Raw genomic sequence first — 12,492 nt, forward strand, 5'->3', positions numbered from 1 at the left:
CGCAGCTTTAACGGATCACCCTAGTTAATCTGCAGATTAGCTAGGTAATGTACACATTAACGGATTTCGAGCTTTAGCGGTAACATATTCACTAACTTATTAGGAAATGAAATTACAGAAAAAAAATAATAATAATTAAACAAAAACAAAAATAGTGTTTATTCATTTATTTAAAAAATTTAGATTTTTTTGAAAATTATTTTCCTACTGTGGGTACTAGGAGGACTTTTATTCTATGGCCATCATGGGTTCTGCCAAACCCATTATAGAGGTGATAGATAAGACTGACATTTCCAGGATCGATCACCTAGGTTATGAAAATTTCTAGATTTCTTGCAAAACTTTAAATTATTTATTTTGTCAAAAGTTTAATTTCTAGTATCAAAAACAAATTATTCTAAGAGACTTTCAGTTTACGATATTTTAAGATTCAATTTCTAATGATTTCTTTAAAATCTCAATGTTTACATTCTGCAGGTGTTGGTAACAAATGCAGATTAATAAGCATATAATTTTATGTTCTTTTGGCGATTTCTTTCGTATTTCACTAATCACAATCAATGATTGAATTTTTCAACTAGTAGCAAGATAATAGTAACTATACTAGCGAGAAAGCATAAGCATTAAATGGTACGTTCTAAAAAATATTTTAAACCATTTATGCGCCAATGTAGTTTTTCGAATTACATATCGAATAACTCACTAACAATCTTCTACAGTTTCATCGATTCAATTGTAATCTTGTTTATTAAATCGTAGGTTACTAAGTAAATATCCACGAATCATTTTGAACAAAATGTTCAGAATAAACTAATGAAAATAATTTATAAATTAGAACCTTTCGTCATCAAAATGTAAAAGTGATGCTTCTCTTACCTTAAATAAAGATTAAATTCAAGTCGCAACTAGTTGTTTATGTACTGTACTGTACATCCAATAAAAGAATTTTCATAAACGAGAACCATTCTTGAGGATGATAGCCTAATAAGTCAGTTTCAAAGTGCTTGGAACCATGGTAATATGAATATTTGTTTTCAATTGAATGCAAATTAGCGGCGCGGCCAGAAAGATATGATCTATACAGAGTATTTATGGATGAATACTAAAGATTAGGACATCCCGACTGTCCCACTAATTAATGGTATACAGTATTTGAAATTTCATGAAAGTCACGAATAATTCGACCAACATTGGCCAGCAACTGTTTCGCAAAGGAGAGAGTGATTTGTGGCTAAGACAACTTCATGAACAATTCGACTTACACTTGCTTCTTAAATCCCATGCATGTCTTCAGCACATGAAACTGTGTCCCGAGCCGAAGCCAATGCAGTGTTAAGCCTGGACTCCACATTACCTGAAAACAGAAACTCAGAAACAGAACTGGAACATATAGCGTTTTCGTTTTAACTTGACTCCACTAGAAATGCACCATCTGTTGATCAGTTCTGTAATTGTCGTAGAGTCAAAAATGGACGACGCTACGGATTTTGCCATGCTTTCTCTGCATTTATTAACAATTTCATTGTTAATAATCTTTGAATTATTTACATTTTTTGTCGTACAGACATGTGCATTTTATAACTTCTTCGATGAAGAATTCCAAATCTATTTGTTTCCTCATCGTTTTCGCTACACTTTCCGCCATTACGACAATCAAACTACACGTGACTAATACACGTGACTACGCGTCACAAATCCTTGCGTATTTATTGGTCGCAGTACGACAGAAGCGCGGGACGAAAACGGAAAAGTTAAATAATTTTTAACTCTGCTTTCAGTCTTGTTTCTGTCCAACTGAACGTTATAAAACTGAAAGTTTCGTCAGTTTGGCTTTCAGTTTTACGATTCCCCGCGTTTCTTTATGCAGCGAGAGTGTAGCAAAATGACGTCACGAGCAGTGTTGGCCAATTAGAAACCAGTTTCAGTGTGTTCGCTGTAAAGCGCTTCTCGAGCTCTGCATAAAGAAACGCGGGGATTACGTCACGGATTCCGGTAATGTGGAGTCCAGGCTTTACTGTGATGATAGTGGAGAATTTCTTTCAGTGATACGAGCAAAACGTTGTTGTATTCGGTATAGTTCTAAGCTGAACTTTTCAAAGTTTAACCCGAGGCTCTTGTTAGATTAGTACGTGCTTTCCATTTAAGAATATGAAAGTCTAGGCTTAAAAATCCTTACCCGTCGCCCAAAATCTCTAATTTCATTGTCACTTCAATCTGAGTCTTCCATCTTTCAAATTCACCGTCAAGTAATAGATAATTTTACTAATGCTATTAGAGTCAAGAAACCAATAACATTGGCAAAAACTTCTTAATTATATTTATTTGTTTACAAACTTTATGAAACAAGTTTATAAATGTATTCATAAAATAAACTAATATTTTTGAGACTCAACATATAATTATTATTTGATATTTAATAGAATATACTCGTAATATTAGGCTAATAAGTTTTATGAAACAGATCCCTGAATAAAGTAGATATCTTTTATTTTTGTTTATTAAACGATAAATCAATTTTTCTAGTATGTATATATATAGAAAAATTGAATATACTGTATATAGTAATATAAGAAATAAAATGGAACCATATAAACATATTTTAAAAAATAACTTTCTCACTTTACTCAACAGATGGCAGCATACTATTGGAAATAACACCCCCTCCTAAAAGGAAACATACCAAATAAGTAATGTTAGAAAATTGTTTATATTTAGTATCATTACATTAGACTAATAAAACAACACCCAATAAATCCTAGAAATTAAATGATAATATAACATAATTAATTTTTATGAACACAGTAAAATTAATATGAATACAAATTTAATTGTTATGTTTAAACCATTTTTAAAATAGAACTTTGGTAAGTAATTTTTATTAAAATTTGAATATGATTTTTATGATTTTTAATCATTTAAAATGGTATAAAATTTTATTTAATTATGTTACGTATTACCAAAGTTAAAAATTACAAAACGTTTTTGAAAAAATCTTCCTAAAAATTTTAAATTCGTGATACGTATCAGTTTTTATTGTATATTTTAAATAAATATTTATTTTACCTGAATTTCTATTTATGAATTCGATGCCTATAAGCTGATAGTTTGCTTTTATTGTTATAAATTTACTCAATACACAAAGTTCTAAATAATTCTAATATTATTATTAGGATTACCATACATCTGTACAGTCCATACTTTAAAGGTTCTGTCCGTGTCCGTACCGTATTCAGAAATAAATAAATAAAATCTCCGTACTTTTCAACTGATCTCACAGTTAATCTTTAAATCATAACCACTTAGAGAAGCAAAATGAAAATACTTCAAGTTAAGAAGAATGCAATAACCTATATAAATCCTGGAAAAATCATTTTACTTCCGTATATTATGAAATATATAATTTATATATAACAATGTAATATAATATGTAATATTATTATATATTATATTACATATTATAGGTGGTGTAATTAGAAAATTTAATGGCTCGAAATTCAAATGGAAAAATAAAAAGGTTTTCACAAAAATGATTTAAGTGCTTTAAAACAGAGTGTTATTTTCCAAAATTTTTAGAAACCTTATATTATACTGTTAAAACTGCCGTCTTCATTTGCTAAATTTATGTAGTTTAGAAAAATAAAATCTGAAAACAATCAATAAAAATGGTGATAACATGTAGCCAATATGGTAGTAGTTGTAACAGGCAATAGCCTAGTACGAATAAAGTTTTTATTGATTAAAATATGGTAGTAGGAATGAATATTTTTACCTCTTCATTTTACACTGAATAGTTTTTTCAATGGTTTCTTAGTAGTGGGAGGTTATCAGTGCAGAAAAACTTTTAACTTTATTAATTGTTATATTTGTAAAATCGAATAAAATCGTGCTACTGGATTTATTTTTAATTAATTTTTTGCGCAAAATTCAAACTTGAAAATGATTTAAAATATTAGTTTAAATTACAGTAAAAATTCTCTAACTCAAACGTCTGTAACTCGATAAAAACGAAGCACATCGGTAGGTCTCATAGGGATTTAACATCTCCAAATTGAACTTCTTAACTCGAATATTTTCCAAGTCCAAGTTTTTCATGGTACCCCGACACCGATTTATGTTACTTTCAACTTTCCTAGCTCAAATTTTAATATTTATTCTATCCAGAGTGATCCTAATTATCGGATTTCCATGAAACTTTCAGACAACGTTTCAGTCCAAGATGCAAAACTGTTCAATTCTATTAGTTACATTGAAAATTTCGCTGAAAGGTGTTACATGGGCTGTAAAAAATGAAAAAAAAAATTATCAAAGATTATTTATAAAATGCAAGAGATAAAAATACAGATCTATTCAGAATCAGAATTTTTTGCTCTATTATTCTTTAACTTGAATAGTCTGTAACTCAGTTTTTTCCTGCCCTTTGTAGCTTCGAGTTAGAAAGTTTTACTGTATTTAAGTAGTGAAATCAAAGAAGTAACTTTTAAAACTTTTGAGGTAAGGGAATGTGGACAAGAGTACATGGTTTTTAGATTTTGCATTAATGCACTCACAATTATCAGTATTTTTTAAACTCTAACTATACAAAACAACACGTTTAGCTTTTATGTGTGGTGTTTTATTTATCTAATTAGTATATAAGACACACAAAAAACAGTATATTTTATCACCCTTTCTTATGGGTAGGGCAAGAGTATACATATGATTGTACCAATATATCTTACATTTTTATATTAATTAACAAAGATTACAAATGAATATTCCTGATCCTTCATAGCCAGTACATTCTTCATGCCACCATTTTATTACCAAATATATTTTTTTTAATGGAGATTCTTTATATTTTTCATTGAAGATGTGACTTTGTTAACACAGTTTTTGCCTTTTTCAGAGATTACTTTTGGTAATTTTCCTGGTACTATGCTCATTCCAATTTCATCTATGTTAAATATTTTTGTGGGGCCAAATGTTATGTTGTCATCAAAATGAGAAATATCTCTTGCAGCACATTGTAAAATTTTGCAACTTGCGGACGATTGAAACTCATTGCTTCATCAACACTTGTAGCTTCATGTTGGCGAAGGGATAAAGATGGTCCATTAAATTTCTCTGCAGTATTGAGAAAGCTTCTTGAGTTGCTCTTGGTTAAAATTTGCTTAAATCTCCAAAGAGATGTTGAAATGTAATGAGGATCCTATAATTAATAACAAATAGGCAAATGTGCCAAGTATATTTCTATATTTCATATTTCTATTTAAATTGAATTTGCTGATCTTAATTAAATGAGATAGGTTCAAATAAGCAAGCTAGTTAAACCAATTCCCTTTTATTAATATTACTAAACAATAGTTTGTGGAGCAAGAGTACGGATTCGTACTCTTGCTCCCAAGGTACGTTTCATGTTACACTGGATAAGTTAATAGCATCGTGTTTGCAGAGGTAAACGAGTTGCACTAGTAACAATCGAAAGAGCGATATACCTTACGCTTAAAAAATTGTTTTATTTACATACGTATTTATGGCAGAATGCTGAATTCTAAACACAGGAAAATAAGATAAGGACATAGAAAAAACATTTACCTCAAATAACGAACAAGCCTTAATCTCGGTGATAGTAAAATTGCACTCAGTAGATGTCCACCATCAGTATTATCAAGTGATATGTTTAATGTTGTTAACAACATGTAAAACAAGACAAAAAATGCAGTTTGTACTCTTGCCCCGCATTCCCTTATGTTTATATCACACTATTATACCTTTAAAATTATAATAATAATAATAACAACAGGTAACTTGATTCGGTTAGAGCAATGTGATTAAAAAGATAAAATCTCAGAAACAACGATAAAAATTACCTAAGTAGCAACATTTTCAGCATAATCATGTTGGATAAAGCTATTTTTTCGAAATTATCTTGCACATTGATATGAATAGAATCGTGACTATAATGCCGTATTAATCTCTTTATGTTACACTATTTAGTCACTAACTGGTCACTTTCGGGCCAGTTTTCGTCCCATTATCTGTCTGGAACCGATTCATCTTATCTTGCTATGGCATTTAAAGAAATAATTAACCTACTGTATATATTTTTTATTATAAGATTTCACTGGCCGATCAAAGCGTATTAATTTCAAAGACTGTTTCATTAATAAGTATATCTAATCTGACGTGATGGCTGTTTGTCTCCGTTAAAAGTATTAAAGCAAAGTGAAACCCGAGATTCATTTTATATATAAGATTAATTACTTTTATAGAACATATTTTTTGCCTGGTTAATTATGAATCTTAGATCTAAAATTTTATATATTATTTTATTATTAAATTTCTAGGTTGCAAATAAATTATCCTTTTAGAAATTTACAAAATTTGTCTTGTAATATTTTCATTTTGTTATTATTGATTTCATACGGTTTATTTAGTATTGGTAACTGAGAAAAGTATAAAATCTAAGAACACGTCATTGGTTTTACAAGATTTCATTTTACATTTTACTTAATTTTTAGAATTTAAATAAAATTTTATCTTGTTGACTTTTAGTCACATTCCAAACACTTATCATCCAGGAGATTCTTTAACAAGTAAAATTAAGAACAATTATTGAATGTTTTCAAAATGTTTTTAAATAAAATATACATATAAACATAAATAATTTTTTCATAAAGTTTGTTGACTTTTTTATGAATCTAATCATTTTCAAGGAAAAAGATATCTTTTAACATATTTGCTTGAGGCATTTAAACTTTAAAATCCGGCCTTGGTCTTTCTTGAATTTTGATACTCTTCGCGAATAAATATTATAAACAAATAAATAAAATAAGACACCAATTTTCTACTGTTTCAGTTTACAAGTTTCGTTTTACTTAGGCTATGTGATTTTACTATGTCTATCATAATAATTCTCTTATTCTTTATTTTTGACTGTGTATTCTACAACAGCTATAAAAATATATCGTTTAAATTAATTTAATCAGTTTGCATAATTAGGATAATGTGATATTTTATGTATATATATGTACTGATTGATTCAATATGATTTTACTTTATATAAATATTTGTAGATTTTATATAACAGAAGAAAACTGAAAATACACTTTGTTTATATAAGAGCGCATTCACATTCTCCCACTTGTTCCCACTGTCCTTGCAAACAGAATGTTAATATGCTTCTTTACCCTTAACAAATGTATCTTTCTCGTATATTGCGGAAAATAAGACATATCTTTTTACGTAAAAAAACTTTTTGGCATTCATCTTCGTACATTTTATGTAATTTATTTATTTATATTTTAACGCATTATAAAAAAAACTAAACATATTTTGACTCTAGAGATAGTTACGTAACCTGTAATCATAACTTGACTCCTACTCACGTTTCGATCAGTCATTTCTGACTTAAATTTCTTACATATCAATGAGAAAATTCAATATAATCCAACGCTTTTGTGCCCTGTGCCAATTGCTTTAAATAAAGTTAGTTATCAAATAAAATTTATATTCGATAAGTTCAAACTTCAAATAGATATAAAATTTGAATTTCACAGCAAACTATTATCTAGTTATATAATTATTTAAGTATAAAGATATAGCAATATTTCTAAATATGTTAATTAATAGTGTGAATTTATTGATGATCAAATTTGAAGACAGCTCGCTATATATTTCAGAATTACTGAATCATTTTGTAAACTTTTAATTTCTAGATTAGAAAAAGCAGTTCCATAAGCATAATTATTGCCAGGAATAAATTTTTTTTCTATTATTTTTTAAATATTATTGTTATTTTTAATTTGAATATCGCAAATTATAGCTCGAAAGATTCCAGTTCAAATAAATGAATATCTATTAATTATAGGTATAACATGTTATCTAGTACTAAAATAAGCGGAAAGTTATCGTATTTGATATCCATATTATGTAATAATAAAAATTTTACTATTAAACTTTATCATTTTCTTAAATAATAGTTTCGCCTTTGCGTTCTGAATAATTTTAAAATTAATTTTATATTTTAAATGTAATTTATCAAAGTTCTATAAAAGTTATCTATTTTAAGTTAGACTTAAGCTTGAAACTGGACTTAATCATAATAATTAGAAGACTTACTAAGCGATATATTAAAATTTTATATTAAAGTGATTAATGATAATGATTTACGATCCATTCGCTCACGTTTTGAAGCTTTTATGTGAGCCATCTAATCTTAGTAATTAGGAAAGTGAACAAATTCGATATAAAATATATACATAATCATAGAAAATGTACTTACTTTTTTATTTGATGTTAAAAATGATGTTAATTATGGTATTAAGATTTCTGGGATTATAAAATGTTAATTAATTTAGTCAGAAATTAAATAGATTTATATTAAATTGCAACGTATAATCGATAAAAATTATAATTCAAGAATTTATTAATCATAAGTTAAAGTATATTAAGCGGTCCTTTAATAATATACATTTGTAAAAGGTGCATTCAATCTCCGTATTCGTTAACGCGAATTATAAATAAATAATGAAAAACTTAGCATTGTGAAATTACGTTTTAGATCATTTCTATTGAAAGTTTTGTTTTCGCGAATACGAAGCGAAGATTAATGAGCTTTTCTTATATTAAAACAATATTAAAAGATGGTTTAATATACCCTATCCAATTTATGATACTAAAGCCAAACGTGGTGAAGCATGCAAATGAATAAATCTTTATAAATTTAAGATGTTTTGATTTATTATTTTGTTAAAATACTTTATTGTAAACATAATAATTATATTAAAATTCTATTGGAAGTGTAGTGAAAATTAAAAAAGCTTTTGTTTATTTCATTTTATGATATTTTAATATTTAATACAGTTGTTCTAATAGATATTTTTAATAGATTAGTTTCTTCTACGTAGAATATCTCAATTTTAATTACATTTGGGACCATCCGTAAATTACGTAATTCTATTTATATACTTTTCAATTATCAACCCCACCCCTATAACGATTCATAATGCTGTCTCACAAACCCAACCTTAAAGTTACGTAATGCATAACCTCGCCTTGTTTGTACTAAGTAACTGAGGAATATAATACACAACACGGGATACCGAACGTTATTTCATTAATTATAGGTATAACAAGCTGTAAAAATTAGTAACATAAACAGTGCATTCTCTGTTCAAAACTTCAGAAACAAACATGAATCATTCTGTTACTCAAGGATTGTGGCCTTAGCATTACGTAACGTTTTTGTAAGGTGTTTTTGCAATCCCCATATCTGTCTTTTATAATTTAATGTCTTATGGAGCTTCTTGACTCTAGTAGAAATTATTAAAATCTGATATTAAATGAAAAATTAGGTATGAAAATTAATTTTTTATAAGTTTTTAAAATTGCATTAATAGCATTATAACCTTATTATTTTTATGATGTGATTTTGTTGTGGAAGACACTTGATACAATAAGTTAAGAAAAACCGAAAAGTTTAAATAAATTCTATTTATTTTATAGATTTTTAGTTTTATAATCTACGTTGCTATCGGTACAACTGCACTAAATTATTATCGAAGGCGGCGAAAACATACCTCGGCCAATGTCACAGATATGCATAAAATGTTAAGCAATAGTTTTATTAATAGTTATTTTAATAGTTTTCGTCGTCTTCATTCGTGACACGCCTTTAGAATGCTATTTAAGAATAGTTATTGTTGAATGCGTGTTACTGTACTAATGAATGCAAAAAGTGTGTGAAAAATTGCTTACTGATAATGGTATTTAACTTGGGGGATCATTATATGCTACTGTAATATAAAGTATAATTATTTGTTTTGTAATGATCATATAAAAGCATGTATAAATCGTAAAAATTCGTTAATAGATAAAATTATAATTTAGTCATGTAGTTTAAAGTTGTACAGTACAAGGATAATGAGATGAAATTTGTTAGATTAGTTTTATTTTTTCAATTTTTAACTACTTGTGAGCTGTTGTTGTAGTTACTTTTTAATTTGCTGAGTGTAAAAATTATTTAATCCTCAATAGAAATAGTTAGCTTAGGTAAATCCAGATTAGATTCCACTTGAGACTCCTAATGAAATTCTTTCCGTTTAATTCCAGTTTATTACCTCCTCCTCACACACATTCATATACATACTATGGAGGAATTTAACTCATCCTATTCCTCGAGGAAGAGTTAAACGTTAGCGTGCCTCAAACTGAGTGGAAACGGGACACCTAACGAAGTAATATAACTGTAACGTATTACTTTATAGAATAATTCTATAAAGTTTTAGTAGGCTAATTTAATTGAATAATTATGTGAATTTAATGAAATAATTATGACATTCTTATATGTATACTAACCGATCAAAAACCTTTCGATTCGAACTACTAAGTGCATTAATGTGTACGAGCGCTCACGAGAAATCCAGAAAGTTTTATCTGGCAAGGGAGGATCATCGAAGGTAACCGCCTAATTTACATCGAAGGGTACGTCCTAGAATGACGTTGAATCGATGACAGCGAAAGTTTGACACCTTTAACGTTTGTACGAATTTAATTTGATGTCATATCCACTAGCTGTTCCATATCGACCAGTTTGCGCTTAGCCTTAGACCTACTTTTAATGATAATGATTTACGATCCATTCGCTCACGTTTTGAAGCTTTTATGTGAGCCATCTAATCTTAGTAATTAGGAAAGTGAACAAATTCGATATAAAATATATACATAATCATAGAAAATGTACTTACTTTTTTATTTGATGTTAAAAATGATGTTAATTATGGTATTAAGATTTCTGGGATTATAAAATGTTAATTTAATTTAGTCAGAAATTAAATAGATTTATATTAAATTGCAACGTATAATCGATAAAAATTATAATTCAAGAATTTATTAATCATAAGTTAAAGTATATTAAGCGGTCCTTTAATAATATACATTTGTAAAAGGTGCATTCAATCTCCGTATTCGTTAACGCGAATTATAAATAAATAATGAAAAACTTAGCATTGTGAAATTACGTTTTAGATCATTTCTATTGAAAGTTTTGTTTTCGCGAATACGAAGCGAAGATTAATGAGCTTTTCTTATATTAAAACAATATTAAAAGATGGTTTAATATACCCTATCCAATTTATGATACTAAAGCCAAACGTGGTGAAGCATGCAAATGAATAAATCTTTATAAATTTAAGATGTTTTGATTTATTATTTTGTTAAAATACTTTATTGTAAACATAATAATTATATTAAAATTCTATTGGAAGTGTAGTGAAAATTAAAAAAGCTTTTGTTTATTTCATTTTATGATATTTTAATATTTAATACAGTTGTTCTAATAGATATTTTTAATAGATTAGTTTCTTCTACGTAGAATATCTCAATTTTAATTACATTTGGGACCATCCGTAAATTACGTAATTCTATTTATATACTTTTCAATTATCAACCCCACCCCTATAACGATTCATAATGCTGTCTCACAAACCCAACCTTAAAGTTACGTAATGCATAACCTCGCCTTGTTTGTACTAAGTAACTGAGGAATATAATACACAACACGGGATACCGAACGTTATTTCATTAATTATAGGTATAACAAGCTGTAAAAATTAGTAACATAAACAGTGCATTCTCTGTTCAAAACTTCAGAAACAAACATGAATCATTCTGTTACTCAAGGATTGTGGCCTTAGCATTACGTAACGTTTTTGTAAGGTGTTTTTGCAATCCCCATATCTGTCTTTTATAATTTAATGTCTTATGGAGCTTCTTGACTCTAGTAGAAATTATTAAAATCTGATATTAAATGAAAAATTAGGTATGAAAATTAATTTTTTATAAGTTTTTAAAATTGCATTAATAGCATTATAACCTTATTATTTTTATGATGTGATTTTGTTGTGGAAGACACTTGATACAATAAGTTAAGAAAAACCGAAAAGTTTAAATAAATTCTATTTATTTTATAGATTTTTAGTTTTATAATCTACGTTGCTATCGGTACAACTGCACTAAATTATTATCGAAGGCGGCGAAAACATACCTCGGCCAATGTCACAGATATGCATAAAATGTTAAGCAATAGTTTTATTAATAGTTATTTTAATAGTTTTCGTCGTCTTCATTCGTGACACGCCTTTAGAATGCTATTTAAGAATAGTTATTGTTGAATGCGTGTTACTGTACTAATGAATGCAAAAAGTGTGTGAAAAATTGCTTACTGATAATGGTATTTAACTTGGGGGATCATTATATGCTACTGTAATATAAAGTATAATTATTTGTTTTGTAATGATCATATAAAAGCATGTATAAATCGTAAAAATTCGTTAATAGATAAAATTATAATTTAGTCATGTAGTTTAAAGTTGTACAGTACAAGGATAATGAGATGAAATTTGTTAGATTAGTTTTATTTTTTCAATTTTTAACTACTTGTGAGCTGTTGTTGTAGTTACTTTTTAATTTGCTGAGTGTAAAAATTATTTAATCCTCAATAGAAATAGTTAG

Source organism: Centruroides sculpturatus, unplaced genomic scaffold (genome assembly GCF_000671375.1).
Source record: "Centruroides sculpturatus isolate CEXI.00-Female unplaced genomic scaffold, Cexi_2.0 scaffold37, whole genome shotgun sequence".
In the NCBI taxonomy this organism is placed as follows: Eukaryota; Metazoa; Arthropoda; class Arachnida; order Scorpiones; family Buthidae; genus Centruroides; species Centruroides sculpturatus.